At 49.1% G+C, this 5,963-nt stretch overlaps 1 long non-coding RNA gene across 1 annotated transcript; it reads right to left on the reverse strand.

Annotated features, from left to right (window-relative positions):
* Nucleotides 1–210: 210 nt before the first annotated feature.
* LOC147707460 (uncharacterized) lies at nt 211–3,132 on the reverse strand. The gene is made up of 3 exons (XR_015296455.1): nt 3,043–3,132; nt 2,163–2,291; nt 211–370 (listed from the first exon to the last, which is right to left on the reverse strand). It is a non-coding gene; the product is annotated as an uncharacterized LOC147707460 (long non-coding RNA).
* Between the last annotated feature and the right edge of the window lie 2,831 nt (nt 3,133–5,963).

Raw genomic sequence — 5,963 nt, forward strand, 5'->3', positions numbered from 1 at the left:
AGGGCATCATGCTCCTCGCGGAGCAAGGCGAGCTCCTGCTGAAGGCGGGACACCATCAGGGTAGTGCGGCGCAGGCGTGCCTTCACTGCCTTGCAGGTGCAAGGCCTGTGAGAAGCAGCTGTTGGCCTTGCTGCTCGGCGGTGGCGTTTGCCTTTGGCAGCCCGGCTCAGTCTCGGTGGACCACTGTGCTGGGTGGCAGCCCGTGGGGCCACGGAGGCCGATGCAGACGACGTTGTCGTAGTTGTCGACTGCACACTTTCCACGTCCTCCAGGGCCACCAGCCGCCGATATTCCGCAACAGTGGCCTCGATCCTCCGTTGCCGGGCCGCTCTAGCCAGCTCCTTCCTCCTTGTTCGTTTGGAAGGAGAACCTATATGAAGAAAGAAAGACATAGTCTGTAACCAATGCTCTTTAAGATTAACTCAATCATTCAGCAGAAATTTGTGCTGCAGTACAACTAGCAACTTGCAAGCGCATTACATAACTATTGAGGCCAGTATCTATCTAACCTCACACTTCTTCATCCTTGCTCTAACATTAGTGGGAGTTTAAGGAACAAATTCTATGAGCACTGTGGACTTCCATTGGAGTCGACTATGAAAGTACACCAGTCTTATTCTTCTTCTTATCTCTTGTTTTGGAAAATTGGTACGTTATTTTCTGCAAGCCGGCATAATGCCAGCGCGGTAAACTTGCACCCGAGAAAAAGAGACGCACGCCATGAGGAGTGACCTAGACTTGCGTTGCCGTTGCGTTACTGTACCCGTCCAGTACATGCAGGTGGTGAATCTCTTACTTTTCTATTACGGGTGGCACTGAGAATACTCTGTTACAACTCAAGGGCTACTGCTTAATTAATTTAACTTTCACCCTACAGTGGAAATGAGTACTAGAAATGGAAAATTGAAGAAGATAAATAATCTGATTATCTATCACTTCACATGGGATGTTTTTGCTTATATATGGGATGACTTTAGGTGCTTTGCTTTTTATTGAGTGACCAGTGATACATCCACACATGAATGACTGAGTACTACTAAACTTATTAAGAGAGGTAGGGAGTGGCCACCATAATAACCGGATCTATGCAGTGCTTGCAATACAAACTACTGCTACTATTTATGGTAGTATTTGGACAAAATTAAAAGTTCTTTTCCTTGCCTTTCCTACACTGGAACGGACGTGCGGGTGCAGTGTTACATGCTCTTCAAAGTTACACTTAGTTCATCCACTGACCATCTACTCTCTCTAGATCATGGGTACTCACAAACTTTCTCTCAGGGGCTACATTTACAGTGTAGTTTGGGGCCGAGGGCCGCACTGGTGGGGGCGGAGTCAGAGGGGGCGGGGCTAAAGCAAAACGATAACTTGTGACCATGAGGTTGCACACAGGTCCCTGCAGCAGATGCCCTCATCCACTGAGCCACCAGACCCAGCATTTACATACATCTCTCTCCCTCCTGCTCTCCCTCCTGCCCTCCCTCCATCTCTCTCTCCCTCCTGCCCTCCCTCTCCCTCCCCCTCTGTCATCTCACTGTGTGTGTGTCTATCTGTGTCAGCCTTCAGCCCGGGTTGAGACCGCTTCCTCAACGCGCACACACAGACAACAACACCAAAGTACTTAACAGGTCTTTAAAAGACCATTAACATATTATTGAGGCTTTGTTTGTTTTAGCGCCCCTGCTTCTCCACCCTGACAATCACTGCTTGCCCGGCCCCACAGAGCAGAGGCTTTGTTCTATTTCACCTCTTTGTGGCCTTGCATCTCCACTCTGCTCTGTGGGGGCCGGGGGAGCAGTGATTGTCAGAGTGGAGATGCAGGGGCGCTAACAGGTGAAATACAAAAAAGCCTCTGCTCTGTGGGGGCCGGGGGAGCAGTGATTGTCTGCAAGGTCTGCGCACCGCCAACGAAGGCTTGCCGGGCCACCACCGGCCCGCGGGCCGTACTAGGAGTACCCCTGCTCTAGATACACATATGCTATCTAAGAGTCAGATAGTAGCATGATCCAGGTATATGGACACATACAGTTTCTGTGTCACCCACCCAGGCTGTTGTCCTTCCACCCATCATTGCTTCATCATTCACCCAGCCATGCATCTCATATTCTTGCCTTCCCAGCTAGTCTTCAATCTCAATAAGTAAGGAATATATAAGAGCTTACCTCTGGCCGCCACCACCACCGTCTCAACTCTCACAGCTGCCGCCGCCGCCTCCTCCCCTGAAGAATCGCCCTCCGCCTCCGTGTCGAGCACCACCACCTCCACACTGGCCCCGCCACCAGATGTTCCACCTACAAAGTACATTTAGGAATGTTAGAATAAAGCACTCACTAGTCACTAGTATTTGGTCTAGGAATGAAGACATGTGAAAACAATGTAATTTGTGACTGTCTACGTTAAACTTAAAAAAAATGTCCCTTTTTCCAGGGAAGGTTGTCTTGCTGCACTTTTAGGCACAACTGATGAAATCTGTTTTTTTAACACGCACCATTTTTCTCCACACAGACAGAAGATGGACTTCTAACAACAAGATCAAGTTGAAACCAGGTGAGAGCTCGGCTCGACCACAAGAAATGTCTTCAATTAATCGTCAGCACTAACCACTTTTCCATTATCAGTTAAACGTTTAGTTTTATTATGACTTCATTTTAATAAATGTGTTTACTTTTAATAAAGCTTTTAAACTTAAATACAATCTGTGTTTTTTGGTCCAGACTAGAGTGACTGAGCGAAAGGTTTTGCAATTTTTGCAAGCATGAGTCCAGATAGAACAGTTCAAAAGACATTATGGACAATCCCAGAGGACTGCACTAAGTTGATAGAGCTATTGCTGACTAGAATCATGGGAGTTTCGCCAACCGTGCAATCTTAGTTAGCTACACAGACAGACTAATAAGAATAATCTAGTAATACCACAGGGAGTCATAGTAGAGGCAGGATAAGAATTTAGATACAGTCTACAAGAAGAGCAAAGACAATTTTGAAAAAAGTCAAATGAGGAACACTAGGAAAAATGGGTACTAGTCTAAAATGAAAACTTACTGGGGCCAGCAGAGGAGCCCTCGCCTGCCCGATCCTGGCCCTGTTGATGAACAGCATCCGCCGCCTGCTGCTCCTGTGTCCTCCTCTCGCCCCTAGGGGGAGCTGACGTACAACATGAAAGAAAGAACAGAAAACATGGATGATTGTTGCTTGTCAATGTCAACCAAATCAAACATTTCAAAAGAACAATAACAAAATATTTCTGCGAAATTATATTGATTATGGTTACTTTTCATTTATTTGCGGACCTGTGACTTCGAAAGTCACGTAACTCACTAAACAAAGTACTGAAACGTTCACCTAGGACTGGCAGGCAGCAGTCCGCAGGCAAGACGCAAAGTGACAGACAAACTCCATTGTGATTTCAGTCAGATCAGTGACAACACTAACAGTTGCCTGCTACATTACCAGTCATTTAAATAGTCAAACTATCAATCCACCGCCACTATTTTTCTTATTGTCAGGGTTACAAAGGAAGGGGCAGATTTAAGCCCTTGCGGCTCTTTTGCGCCGTTCTTGCGTGACTTTTGTGACGCAGCAGCTAAACAAAAAAGGGCGCCATGGTGCGGCGTATAATATTATAACAACGTGACGCGTTTGGGAGATGCATCCCGTTATTAAGCCCTGCGCCATCAGGGGGCGTTCCGGCGCAAGAAGGGCATTCCTGCGCTGGAACACATCCTAATAGTGGCTGAGGGAAATCTACAAAATATCAATCAGTCACCTTTAGGACAATGATGCGTCACACAAACCCTGCACCTGCTTGAAGCAGACGTACGGCTTGACCCAGCATTGGGGAGATAGGGTACCCCAGAGCATTGATGGAGCTGCGCCATCGTTGCGACGCAACTCCAGCAGTAAAGCTTCGGTGACGTTTTGGGCCCATGGTGCGCCGCATTGCAAATACGGCGCACCATGTTTGGTGGTGGTAGCGGGCCGCACAATTAATGGCGCATCCCTGCTACTTTGCAGGGATGCGACGGTAATTGCAATTCTGCCCCTTAGGGGCATACTTACTTACGCGTTCTGGCGCATCTCCAGAGATGCGCCAGATCAAATGCGTCACGCAAAACTACCCTTGCGACACGGCAGATGTGCCTCATTTACAATGCGGCGCGCCCTGGCGCAAGGGTAGGCACTTGCGTGAGGCATCTCGTCACGTAAGAGCGGCGCATCGCTGGAGTCACGTCGCCAACGCAATGCAACTCCAGTAATGCTCAGGGCCACCCAATACTTAACATGCTGTGTCAGTCCTTTCGCCTGCTTCGAGCAGACATAAGGAATTGAATTGACGTAGCAGCGTCGCAGAAGTGCCTGCGTTAAATCTTGTACATTTCACGCAGGCAATTTTGCGAGGCGCACAGCCGCTGGACCGCGGCGCCCACCCTGCGTACTAGGAACGCACCCATTGTGGTGCAGGCCCATGGCTTTATAACATGACGCATCTCCCTAGATGCGTCATGCTGTAAATGACTCGCAGGGATGCGGCACGTTTACGCCGCTGTTGCGTCACGCAAGGCAACGTAAACGTGGCGCAAGGGGCTTGTAAATGTAATCTGCCCCCTAGTGTCTAGCATTACCTAGTTCTGTAAAGTACACTCATACATAATAGTTACTCAGGCCAATGAGACCACGAAATAGAAAACAAATAAGCATAGTAGCAACGCCACTGAGAAGGAGAGCAGTGCACCTGAAATGCACAGAAGATTTTGAAATATAATTTAACTACAATGTAATCGTCATCAGCGGCATTATTGGCTTGCTCCATGTAAAAAACAAATATTTGCAATACAACAACACAGAGCAGGAGAAAACATCATAGTAGTGAGTGATTAAATGGCTACTACTACTCACCAAGCCCGGGGATCTCCAAGCCGAGCTGGTCCAGCAGGTCGCGCTCGCGGTCCAGGAGGTCCGTCCAGCGATGGGTGACCTGGCTGTAGGTGCGCTGGACCCCGTAGAGGTGGGATATGGCCCAGCACACCTTCTCCCACCGCTTCCGGCGCTCCCGCATGTTGTAGCCGCCGGCCGCGATCCTGCCGCCTCCCGCGATGGTCCTGGGCAGGCGGCGCTGGACGAAGTAGACCAGCGCGCCCACTTCCTCCGGGCTGAAGATCTCCCGTCGCGTCACCTGCTCCCCCCTCAATCTCCCGCATGCTGTCCTGCCACTGGGTCCAGCACTACTCCCCGCCGCCGCTGCGGCCCTCAAGTGCCTGGGCAGCTTCACGGCGCCTGGCTTGACCATGGTCTGGGCAGGTAAGGTAGGAAGAAGTAGAAAATTAAGAAAGAATAGGATAGGGAAGAAGAAAAGAAAAGAGTTTAAAAAAGTAGTTTAAAAGTAAAGAAAAATAGCAGAAAAGACAAAAATATACAGCTAGGAAAAGAGAGGGATAGATAAGAAGCAAAATCGTAAAAAAAAAACTGAAAACAAGCAAAGGATGGCAAAGATACCAAGAGGATTAAACACCATGCCCAGACACAGGAAATGAATGAAAAACAAGATGGCCGGCGCCCGTTCACGAGCGCGAAAGAAAGTTCGCGCGAGATTTTCCTCGCGATCTCGTGCGAACCTGTAGATTTCCCGCGCGATCTCGTGCGAACCTCTACTCGCAATGCGCTTAGTGCGCGAGATTATACATAGCGGGCGGAAACGGAAATACGTCACGGAAACAAAATGGCCGCGCCCGTACTCGACCTTGGGGTAAATTCGCGTGTTGCGCTGCAAGCGGCTCGCGAATACTGCAAAAAAACTCGCGAAACAACAAGCCGCAAAAAAATAAAATGCTCATTCGCACGAATTGGCGGCTTCCGCGGTCGGTTTCGCACGACGCCGCGCCCCGCGAATAGCGCGAAAAAAACCGAAAAACGATTTCAGCAAAAGCAAAAGCAATGAGCAGGTGCAAAAGGTCAACCTCATGATT

This window comes from Lissotriton vulgaris, chromosome 6 (genome assembly GCF_964263255.1).
Source record: "Lissotriton vulgaris chromosome 6, aLisVul1.2, whole genome shotgun sequence".
Taxonomy (NCBI): Eukaryota; Metazoa; Chordata; class Amphibia; order Caudata; family Salamandridae; genus Lissotriton; species Lissotriton vulgaris.